General features: G+C 44.2%; 1 protein-coding gene across 1 annotated transcript in view; it reads left to right on the top strand.

The window, feature by feature from the left end:
• The window catches only part of LOC144497479 (dihydropyrimidine dehydrogenase [NADP(+)]-like), a 760900-nt gene that overhangs the window by 190968 nt on the left and 557126 nt on the right, over positions 1 to 12806 (top strand). The gene's annotated exons all lie outside the window — the stretch shown is intronic.

Raw genomic sequence — 12806 nt, forward strand, 5'->3', positions numbered from 1 at the left:
AGCCCAATGTTACAGTTCATTGTTATGGACTGTTATATCTACCCATTTGTTGATGTCTTTAGCGAGTATGAGCATGAGTGGGCTTTCGCAGGTCTAGTCTTACCACAAGAGGCACGTGTATCGAGCTGCCTCCAGTTCTGGGTCCATGCTGTACTGTGGGTGGCACAGTGGTTAGCACTGCTGCCTCAGAGCTCTAGGGACCCAGGTTCGATTCCCAGCTTGGGTCACTGTCTGTGCAGAGTCTGCACGTTCTCCCTGTGTCTGCGTGGGTTTCCTCTGGGTACTCCAGTTTCCTCTCATAGTCTGAAAGACGTGGTGGTTAGGTGCATTGGCCATGCTAAATTCTCCCTCAGTGTCCCCAAACAAATGCCAGAGTGTGGCCAACTGGGGGATTTTTACAATAACTTCATGCCAGTGTTAATGTAAGCCTAGTAGTGACACCAACAAATAAGCTTAAGCTTACTGTAGGAGAAAATGCTGGAAAATCTCAGCAGGTCTGGCAGCATCTGAAAGGAGAGAAAAGAGCTGACATTTCAAGTCCAGATGACCCTTTGTCAAAAAGTCAGACAAAGACTCGAAACGTCAGCTCTTTTCTCACCTTACAGATGCTGCCAGACCTGCTGAGATTTTCCAGCATTTTTTCTTTTGGTTTCAGATTCCAGCATCCGCAGCAATTTGCTTTAATTAAGCTTACTATATTTCGATATTTTTTAATAAGTAAAAGAAGGTTGAGTATCGCAACATGTTTGACTACCTTTTTATGGCCAAGTTACTACACTCACAATTGCTGTGTTTTTTACAGCTCTGCTCTAACAGAAACAACACATGGAGACACTATTGGATATAAACCTTAAACGTCACGATGAGAAAGTTGTGAATAACAGCAGTGGGAGGACACTAAGTCTTGCCAATAACTAGAGTTAATCTGCGGTTGTTAAGTGTCTAATTCTTCAGCTGAGCTTTTTGTGATTTCCTCTCCTCCAGCCCCTTCCCACTCCCAGAGTCCTGAGCAACCTCTCTCCCAATGTTCCCACTAACTAACAAAGAACTTCAAACCAAAGGTCAATATATTCACATTTCCTTTGCCTGTAAAACCAACAGCAGTATCCAGCATCAGAATTTTATTTTTATTAATTCATGGGGCATGTGCATCATGGCCAGCATTTATTGCCCATTCATAGTTGCCCATTAGAGGGCAGTTGAGAGTCAACTACATTGCTGTGGCTGTGGAGTTACGTGTAGGCCAGACCAGGTAAGGACAGCAGATTTCCTTCCCTAAAGGAAGACGATGGTATTATCACTAGACTATTAATCCAGAAACTCAGCTAATATTCCAGGTTAGAATCCCACCATGGCAGATGGTGGAATTTGAATTCAATAAAAATATTTGGAATTAAGAATCTGTTGATGACCATGAAACCATTGTCAAATGTTGGAAAGACCCATCTGGTTCACTCATGTCCTTTAGGGAAGGAAATCTGCCATCCTTACCTGGTCTGGCTTACATGTGACTGCAGAGCCACAACAATAAGGTTGACTCTCAACTGCCCTCGGACAACTAGGGATGGGCAATAAATGCTGGTCAGCGATGCTCATGTCCCAAGAATAAATTTTTAAAAAGGACAATCATGAATCAGATGGTTTTTCCAACAATCGACAATGGTTTCATGGTCATCAGTGGACTTCCAGATATTTTTAATTGAATTCAAATTCCACCATCTGCCATGGCTGGACCAGGTCCCCAGAACATTAACTGGAGTTTCTGGATTACTAGATTGGCAATAATACCACTAGGCCATCTCCTACTTTTAGGGAAGGAAATCCGCCATCCTTACCTGGTCTGGCAATGTGGTTGACTCTTAACTGCCCTCCAAGGGCAACTATAGATGGGCAATAAATGCCCAGCCAGCGATGCCCATGCCCCACAAATTAATAAAAATACAATTCCAATGCTTGAACTTTCTGGGGTGTTTTCTAATATCACAATTGAATTGTGAAATTTTGTCTGGTTTCCTGCATCAGTGGCTTCAGGTAAACACACTTTCAATGTGTTGAAGCTTGTAAAAAACTATCACCATTCAACGATGGGACATGAGCGTTCAAATGGTCTCACCACGCTTAATGTCAATTGTGACATTGCACAGAAGCTAGATTTTTCCTCAATGATTAAGAACAAAGAATAATACAGCACAGGAACAGGCCCTTCAGCCCACCAAGCTTGCGCCGATACAAGGTTTCTGCTTGCCTCTCATTCATGTGTCTATCAAGACACACCTTGAACGTTGCTAATGTGAATGCTTCCACCACCTCCACTGGCAGTGCGTTCCAGGCACCCACCACCCTCTGTGTGGAAAACTTTCTCCACACAATTCCCCTAAACTTACCACCTCTCAACTTAAATCTGCCCTCTTGTAGTCGACCCATCCACCCTGGGAAAAAGCCTCTGACTATCCACCCTATCTATGCCTCTCATAATTTTGTAGACTTCTATTAGTTCACCCCTCAGTGCTTTCTCGATGGAGTTTAGAAGGATGAGGGGGTATCTAATTGAAACTCACAGAATACTGAGAGGCCTAGATAGAGTGGACGTGGAGAGAATATTTCCACTGGTGGGAGAGACTAGGACTCAAGGGCACAACCTCAGAGTGAAGGACGCTCCTTTAAAACTGAGATGAGGAGGAATTTCTTCAGCCAGAGGGTGGTAAACCTGTGGAACTCATTGACACAGAGGGCTGTGGGGTCCAGGTCATTGAGTGTCTTTAAGACAGAGATAGATAGGTTCTTGGTCTATAAGGGGATCAAGGGTTACGGGGAGAAGGTAGGAGAATAGAGATGAGAATCATATCAGCCATGATTGAATGGCGGAGCAGACTCGATGGGCCGAATGGCCTAATTCTGTTCCTATATCTTATGGTCTCAGCTTCTGTCTTTCCAGTGAAAACATTCTGAGTTTATCCAAGCTCTTTTCATACTTAAAACCCTCCAGACTAGGCAACATCCTGGTAAACCTTCTTTGCACTCTCTCCAAAGACTCCACGTCCTTCTGGTAGTGTGGCGACCGGAACTACATGCAATATTCCAAATAGAAAAGCTTTTGTTGAATTTTTAAAAATTCAAATCATGTCTTGCTTTTTTGGTGCCTTATTTGTTTACGTGTACCTTCATTTTTTTTATTGTGGCTAGGGGGCCTCGAAAGCTGGAAGTGGCCCGAGCCTCTCTGAGAGGGTCTGTATCCTTCCACCCACTTCCAAACCCATTTACCCTTTGGGTTTTACATTTCTCCCCTTGATGCCAACTCGCTTACTATCCTGGCCTATTTTCTCCCCCTTCCAATCGCAAACCTGTCTTGCCTATCATCTTTCACAGTGTGGTGTGGGAAAAAAAAAATTAACGGGCATTGAATTCAGCAGAAGCTGCACATCACCATTTGCTAAATTGTCCCCAGACACATTAAACCCGAAAGCGTCCTGCGAATTAACAACTGTGACCATTTCATTATTGGTGGCAATAATAGAAATCCACAAGCTATTTATACGTGTAAAAAAAAAAGTCTGAGATTAAACCAAATACTAATCCTCTATATATTTGTATACACGACTAATGTGTCCAACACCAGTTTGGAAAGGTCACCAGACGCCACTGCAAATAGTAATACTCAGATCCATTGTCAACTAGAACGTTATGAAAATGTGTTGCAATCCAGGCAAACACGGAAGTCTTAGACCTCGAACCTTAGAAACATGTTTAAATTGGATACCTAGCGCCAGGAGTATTTATTTTGATCTAACATTATTTTGTGCTTTAGACAAATTGCATTTGTATCCAAATGGCCATAAATTTGAAAACACTTTTCGCCGTTTAAGTGGAATTTCATATATCTAGTCAGTGTATTCTATTCATCATAAAGTCTATTTATGGGTATTTGAGGGATGGTAAATACTAAACAGTAAAATACAAGCAAAAATGCAGAATATATCACACCCTTTGCACATCTAGTTAACAACCAAATGTCAAAGAACGATTAAAAAAAAAAATATTGAAACTATTTTACAATTGATTCAAGAATAACATTTTAGTTAGCACCATCAGTTTGACTCGTACTGCTGTGGTGAAGTTGACATGAATCGCTTGATTAAAGACAGCTGTTTTTTTTACTATAATTGGAATTATCTGTGGTCCCGGCAGTCTCGCAATGATGTACTAATCAGCACAAGACCATAATGCAGTTTTCTATTTTATCTAATAAGAAAAGCACAGCAGGAACTATAATGCTTTTTTTCTTGGGTAATGTATTTTATCCAACGTACGAACTCTAGTGTTATTGGAGAGAAAAAAAATTAATTTGACTCTTTTTGACTGGTCTATTAAAGGGAAACTAATAATCAGAGTTGTAAAATGCGGAAATGTTGCTGCTAGTTCTTTTTTTAATGTACTTTTTTGTTTAAATATTTGCCATTTGATAACTCCATTATGGTATTGGAGAAAAAATATAGTCCCTGTAAAATGGAATAGATCTGATTCCTCCTCATCTCCTACACTTTGTTTTCCCACTTCCCTTCTACCTGTACATGCATTTTTCTCTCGTGCTCATTTTCCTTTTCAATTTCTCTCCTTTGATTTTGATTTGATTTATTATTGTCAATTGTATTGGTATACACTGAAAAGTATTGTTTCTTGCACGCTATATACAGACAAAGCATCCCGTACATAGAGAAGGAAAAGAGAAGGTGCAGAATGTCGTGTTACAGTCATTGCTAAGGTGGAGAGAAAGATCAACTTAATATGAGGTTACATTTTTCTCCCTCTGGCATTCACATTTCTCTTGCTCTCTCTTTTTCCCCTTGCCTCCTCCCTCTCCTTTGTCCCTTTCTCCCTCTTTGTCCATCTCATTTCTCTTTCTCACTTTCCTTCCACTCCCTTTTTTATACATTCTCTCCGATATCTATTTGTCTCCTTTAGTTTACTTTGCCTTTTATTGCTTCTATCTTGTGATTGTTGGTAGTGTTCCCCAGCTCTCTCATAAGTTCTTGCTGTCTCTGTCTTCTTCATGCTTTATCTTCTCTCTCACTTCCTTCCTGCCCACTGCACGCTCTCCCGCTCTCTCTCTCATGCCACCATCTCTTGCTCTCACACTTGCTCTAATTTCCTTCTTCCTTTTTCTTCCTCTGTTTAATGGTACGTGCTTGGACTATTTCATTTCTTTCTCTTCCTTTTGCTTCTTCTCCGGTTTCTCTTGCATGTGTATTCAATCTTCTCCTCTGTGTGACTTGATCATTGCTTCTTACCACGATGGTGTAGTGTTTAGCACTGCTGCCTAACGGTGCCCAGGGACCTGGGTTCAATTCCGACTTTGGGTCACAGTATGTGCGAAATCTGCACTTTCTCCCAGTGTCTGTGTGGGTTTCCTCTGGTTTCCTCCCACAGCCCAAAAGACGTGCTGGTTAGGTGCATTGTTCATGCTAAATTCTCGCTCAATGTAACCCGAACAGGCACCGGAGTGTGCCGACTAGGGGGTTTTCACAGTAACTTCATTGCAGTGTTAATGTAGGTCTACTTGTGACACTAATAAACTTAATGTAACTGAGAAGTGTAAGGACTGCGGGCCTCAAATCCCAGCCCCTGTCGATGTCGAAAGGTGACTGAGCTGAAGAAGAAAGAGAAGAAATTGCATTTATTTGGCAGAATTCTTCTCTCAGAACATCCCAAAGTGTTTTACAGTCAGCAATGTACTTCTTAATGTGCCAGCACTATAAGTCTAATGCAGAGGTAGCTTTTAGATTGGAACAATTAAACCTGCTAGGGAGGAGAGAGCTTGTTAAACTAATCTTTCCAACGGAAACAATATACAACAAAGTACTTATCTCCGTTATGGTATAACCCATCTTTTAAGAGATCTGCAACAGAGACTTTCAAGAGTTCTAAAAATAGCTAAAGATGTGCATACAGTATCGAGAGATGAATTGTAGATGTGAATGGATTCTGAGTGAGATCTTTGCTGTTGTTCTTGTCTGTGAGCTATAACGGCAGATTTTGTGCCAATTTTAAATCATCGTTCAGCATATCCATGAAGTGGCTTGATTACATCTCCTGCTTAGATAGGTTTTGCCACCTTCTGTTTGTGGAAGTCAGCCAATGGTAAGTAGCACGGTGGCACAGTAGTTAGCACTGCTGCCCCACAGCGCCAGGGACCCGGGTTGTGTCACTGTGCGGAGACTGCACGTTCTCCACATGTCTGCGTGTATTTCCTCCTACAATCCGAAAGATGTGCTGGTTATGTGCATTGGCCAGGCTAAATTCTCTCTGTGTGTACCTGAACAGCGCCACGGAGTGTGGCAACTAGAGGATTTTTACAGTAACTTCTTGCAGTGTTAATGTAAGCCTATTTGCGACACTAATAAATAAACTTTAAATTTAGCGATGATGGCTGTACTAATAAAATGGCTAGACATTTGTTTGCACTTATTTTTGGAGAGAGACTAAGACAATAGGCACGATCTTACCTGCCGTTTACGCTATTTAAGTACCGAGGTTGGAGAATTTGGCGGGCGGCCAAATTTCCGTTCACTGCAATGGAATGGGAAAATCCCGTCGGTGTGAATGGTGGTAAGATTCCGGCCACTGGCTGCCATGAGTAAACTGATAAACGAGTGGACCACATGATATTGGACCTCGAGTAATGAGAGTGTGACGAGCCTTCGGTGGGAATCACTTGGACACCAAGGACTGGATTTTCACCCAGTCAGGATGACTCGGAAGCCCTTTAGAAATGGCGGTCAGGACCCAATTCTGCGATTCCTGACCCCATTCCCAGGCTTTTAGATTTTTCGTTGGTGCATTTTAAGGGTGTTGGCTGGATTGGTCAAAAGCCTGCACCTACTTCCAACCTGGTCGGCTCCATTGTGGAGGCAGGTATTTCCTACCCAACCTTCCACCAGTCGGCCAAGTTTTAAATGAGTCATGGTTCATTGCACCTTAAAGGTGTCATGAACCATAGTCTACTTGAAGGGATCTTTAAAAGGTAAGTTCAAAAGGTCTTTCTCATGCCCCCCCTCTCCCATGCTATGGTATCACCCACTTGCATTAAGTTGATCTTTCTCTACACCCTATCTATGACTGTAACACTACATTTGGCACCCTCTCATTTCCTTCTCTATAAATGGTATGCTTTGTCTGTAATAGCGCGCAAGAAACAATACTTTTCACTGTATGCTAATACATGTGACAATAATAAATCAAATCAAATCAGTGCCACCCAGTTTGGGCTCTTGGATAGCCTTGGATCAAACCTGAGCACAAGAGCAGAACTCCAGAGGTGAGGTGAATCACAGAATCCTTACATTGCAGAAGAGGCAATTTGGCCCATTGAGTCTGTACCAACTCTTTGACAGAGTGTCTTGCTCAGGCCCTACCCTCACCCTATCCCTGTAACCCACCCATTTGCCATGGCTAATCCATCTAACCTGCACATCTTGGTTCACCAAGGGGCAATTTAGCACGGTCACACCACCTAACCTACACATCTTTGGTGAGAGTGACTGCGCTTGACAGCAAAGCAGCATTTGACTCAATGTGGCATCAAGGAGCCTGAACAAAGCTGGAGCCAATGCGAATCCGGAGTAAAATTCTCCACTGGTTAGAATCATACCTAGCACAAAGGAAGATGACTGCGATTGTCAGAGGTCAATCATCTCAGTCCCAGGAGATCACTGCAGGGGCTCCTCAGGGTAGTGTCCTAAACCCAACCATCTTCAGCTGCTTCATCAATGACCTTCTATCCATCATAAGGCCAGAAGTGGGGATGTTCGCTGATTGTGCAATGTTCAGCACCATTCCCAACTCTTCAGATACTGAAGCAGTCCATTGAAGCAGTTCTCCTGATTCCCGAAGTCTGTCCACCACCTACAAGGCACAAGTCAGGAACATGCTGGAGTACCCTCCACTTGCCTGGATGAATATAGCTCCAACAACACGCAAGCTCGATGTCATCCAGGACAAAGCAACACATTTAATTGCGATCCCATTCACAAACCTTCACTCCTTCCACCACTGACACACAGTGGTGGCAGTGTGTACCACCTGCAGGGTCCACTGCAGGAACTCACCAAGGCTTCTGAGACAGCATCTTCCAAACCCATGACCACTATATCTGGAAGGACAACGACAGCAAAATCTTGGGAGTTCCCATGGACCACTACTTGGAAGTTCTCCTCCAAATCAATCACCATCCTGACTTGGAAGTACATTGCCATTCCTTCACTGTTGCTGGGTCAAAATCCTGAAACCATCTCCCTAAACAGCACTGTGGGTGTACCTACACCATATGGACTGCAACTCATGACTGCCCTCTCAAGGGCATTTAGGGATGGTGAACAAATGTTGATCTCGCCAGCAACATCCACATCCTATGAATGATTTTAAAAAAACATGTACCCTCCATGGCCTCTCATGTCCCCAAGAACAATCTATGCCAAGCTATGACACATCTATGCCCATCAACCCACTATACACTGCAGAGAACCATGAACCCTAAGTAACGAAAGGATGTATAAAAGAAAAGCTTCAAAAATAGTAATGCATTCATAATATGGAACATAGAACATTACAGCGCAGTACAGGCCCTTCAGCCCTCGATGTTGCACCGACCAGTGGAACCAATCTGAAGCCCCTCTAATCTACACTATTCCAATATCATCCATATGTTTATCCAATAACCATTTGAATGCTCTTAATGTTGACAAGTCCACTACTGCTGCAAGCAGGGCATTCCACGCCCTTACTACTCTCTGAGTAAAGAACCTACCTCTAACATCTGTCCTATATCTCTCACCCCTCAATTTAAAGCTGTGTCCCCTCGTGCTAGCCATCACCATCCGAGGAAAAAGGCTCTCGCTATCCACCCTATCTAATTCTCCGATCATCTTGTATGCCTCTATTAAGTCACCTCTTAACCTTCTTCTCTCTAACAAAAACAACCTCAAGCCCCTCAGCCTTTCCTCATACGATTTTCCCACCATACCAGGCAACATCCTGGTAAATCTCCTCTGCACCCTTTCCAACACTTCCACATCTTTCCTATAATAAGGCGACCAGAACTGTACGCAATACTCCAAATGCGGCCGCACCAGAGTTTTGTACAGTTGCAGCATGACCTCCTGGCTCTGAAACTCAATCCCTCTACCAATAAAAGCTAACACACCGTACGCCTTCTTAACAACCCTATCAACCTGGGTGCTAACTTTCAGGGATCTATGCACATGGACACCCAGATCCCTCTGTTCATCCACACTACCAAGTATCTTACCATTAGCCCAGTACTCTGTATTCCTGTTACTCCTTCCAAAGTGAATCACCTCACACTTTTCCGCATTAAACTCCATTTGCCACCTCTTAGTCCAGCTCTGCAACTTATCTATGTCCCTCTGTAACCTGCCACTTCCCTCCGCACTGTCTACAACTCCACCGACTTTAGTGTCATCCGCAAATTTACTAATCCATCCTTCCACGCCCTCATCCAGGTCATTAATAAAAATGACAAACAGCAGTGGCCCCAAAACAGATCCTTGCGGTACACCACTAGTAACTGAACTCCAGGATGAATATTTCCCATCAACCACCACCCTTTGTTTTCTTACAGCTAGCCAATTCCTGATCTAAACCACTAAATCACCCTCAATCCCATGTGTCCGTATTTTCTGCAAAAGCTTACCATGGGGAACCTTATCAAACGCTTTACTGAAATCCATATACACCACATCAACTGCTTTACCCTCATCCACCTCTTTGGTCACCTTCTCAAAGAACTCAATAAGGTTTGTGAGGCACGACCTACCCTTCACAAAACCGTGCTGACTATCCCTAATCAAATTATTCCTTTCGAGGTGATTATAAATCCTATCTCTTATAATCCTTTCCAATACTTTGCCCACAACAGAAGTAAGGCTCACCGGTCTATAATTACTGGGGTTGTCCCTACTCCCCTTCTTGAACAAGGGGACAACATTTGCTATCCTCCAGTCTTCTGGCATTGTTCCCGTAGACAATGACGACACAAAGATCAAAGCCAAAGGCTCTGCAATCTCTTCTCTAGCCTCCCAGAGAATCCTAGGATAAATCCCATCCGGCCCAGGGGACTCTATTTTTACCCTTTCCAGAATTGCTAACACCTCCTCCTTATGAACATCAATCCCATCCAATCCAACAGCCTGGATATCAGGAACATAGCACACTAGCCCCTCATGTTCCCTCTGCTAAGTTATGTACCTGACGACCAGCAATATAACCCCGATGTACCAAGCTTGTGGCACTTCCTTGCCCATGATCATCCATACCCTTAAAGTTTCAATAGCTGAAATTACAGGCCCTTGAAACTGCTTTTCCTTGGTGTAAATGAATTTTTGTGAAATCTATGTTCAAAAGAAGTCCTTTCCCAACAGGGTAATGAAGGTGTCAATCATCAAGAGGTTTTAATAGCCAAAATTGCAAGGACTTGAAACTTCTTATTCCTACATGAATAAATATTGTGAAATTGACAGAAGAGATCAGAGAGCCGGAGCTGTCATTCAGGCAACGTTGTCTCTGGGGCTCAGGTGTTTCAACAGACAAATGCATTTCTGGACTCTCAGCCAAACCTTATAATGTGTTGTTGGGTGAGAGCCCAGGCATCCATTAGAGTATAAAAGACCTGAACTCCAGACAAAACATTGTTTGGTTGACAGCTCTGACTCTCTGATCTCTGATTTCACAAAAATTCATTTACACCAAGGTAAAGCAGTTTCAAGGGCCTGTAATTTCAGCTATTGAAACTTTAAGGGTATGGATGATCATGGGCAAGGAAGTGCCACGCGCTTGGTACATCGAGGCTATATTGCTGGTAGTCAGGTACATAATTTAGCAGAGGGAACATGAGGGGCTAGTGTGCTATGTTCCTGATACCCAGGTGCATAGTTTGGCATAGGGGGTGAGAGGGACAAGAAGCGGTGGGTGGGGGCATGACTTAGCACGAAGGGCATGAGAAGCCATGAGTGGTGGGTGGAGGGGCATGAGGTGGCATGCATGGGGCACAGGGAAGGTGAGAGGGTTTGAAGGATAAGGGCTAGAACACTTTGCTGTTTTGATTTTAACAGTTGAATTCCTACCTTGGCATCTGGCATTCCCTGGGTGATAATGTCTGACTCTTTATGCCAGTGAGATTCTCTGGTTTCCTGGCAGCATGGGGTGGAACCAATGGGAAGTCCTGTTGATAGCAGCGGCACCAGATGATCCTATCACTGGCCAATGGTGGGCCACCTCTGACTCCCAAGAACCACGCCACAGAGAAGCTAGAGAATCACGCCCCCTTGTGTCCACCTTCAAATATTTTCTCAGGTCAGATTTTCCAACTGTAATCTGTAGCCACCCCTCCCCCAAAAGGAAACTCCCATCCTTGCGGTCAACTACTCTCGAGGGCAGACAGAGCCGGAATTTTCCCAAATCCCATTACCTGCCTCGAGGATAAACATTCTGGTCCACAAGTGTTAATCGTATCAATTGAGGCTAAGTACATCCTGCTGGAGGGCATTGCTTTGCTGGTACTTTTGTAGATATAAAGAAACACTGACTGGCACAGGGGACGGCACGGTGGCACAGTGGTCAGCACTGCTGCCTCACAGCACCAGGGACCTGGGTTCGATTCCCGGCTTGGGTCACTGTCTGTGTGGAGTTTGCACATTCTTCCCGTGTCTGTGTGGGTTTCCTCCGGGTGCTCTGGTTTCCTCCCACAGTCCAAAACTATGTGGGTTACATGGATTGGCCATGCTAAATTGCCCCCTAGTGTCAGATAGACTAGCTAGGGTAAATATATGGGGTTATGGGGATAGGGCCTGAGTGGCATTGCGGTCGGTGCAGACTCGTGTGGCTGAATGGCCTCCTTCTGCACTGTAGGATTCTATGATTCAATGACACAGGAGTAGAAAATAATCTGGCAATGATGTACCTGTAATGTTTCACTTGGTGAAAAAATTGATTCCAAGTAAAGACTGGTTCTGGTTTCTTCCTTCGCCAACTGACTAGCAGGAATATAACACTAAGAGACCATTCACCAGTCACAGGGGAGCAAATTTAGGCAGATAAGAATGCTGGCTGAGGGCCAATGATAAATCTGGCATGAAGGTGGTTAGCAGTGGTTAGCACTGCTGTCTCACAGCACCAGGGACCCGGGTTCAATTCCGGCCTTGGGTGACTGTGTGGAGTTTGTACATTCTCCCCGTGTGTGCGAGGGTTTCCTCCGGGCGCTCCGATTTCCTCCCTTAGTCCCACAGGTTGATTGGCCATGCTAATTTTCCCCTTAATGTCAGGGGGAATTAGCAGGGCAAACACATGGGGTTACAGGCATAGATCGGGGCATAGATCGAGGCATAGATCGGGTGGACTCTCAGAGGCTTTTTCCCAGGGTGGAAATATCTGCTACGAGAGGACACAGGTTTAAGGTGCTGGGGGGTAGGTACAGGGGAGATGTTAGGGGTAAGTTTTTCACACAGAGGGTGGTGGGTGAGTGGAATCGGCTGCCGTCAGGGGTGGTGGAGGCGAACTCAATAGGGTCTTTTAAGAGACTCCTGGATGAGTACATGGAGCTTAATAGGATGGAGGGTTATAGGTAGGTCTAGAAGGTAGGGATGTGTTCGGCACAACTTGTGGGCCGAAGGGCCTGTTTGTGCTGTAGTTTTTCTATGTTTCTACAGAGATAGGTCCTGGGTGGGATTGTTGCCAGTGCAGGCTTGATGGGTCGAATGGCTTCTTTCTGAACTGTGGGGATTCTATTCGATGGGTGG

This window comes from Mustelus asterias, chromosome 8, assembly GCF_964213995.1.
Source record: "Mustelus asterias chromosome 8, sMusAst1.hap1.1, whole genome shotgun sequence".
NCBI classification, from domain to species: domain Eukaryota; kingdom Metazoa; phylum Chordata; class Chondrichthyes; order Carcharhiniformes; family Triakidae; genus Mustelus; species Mustelus asterias.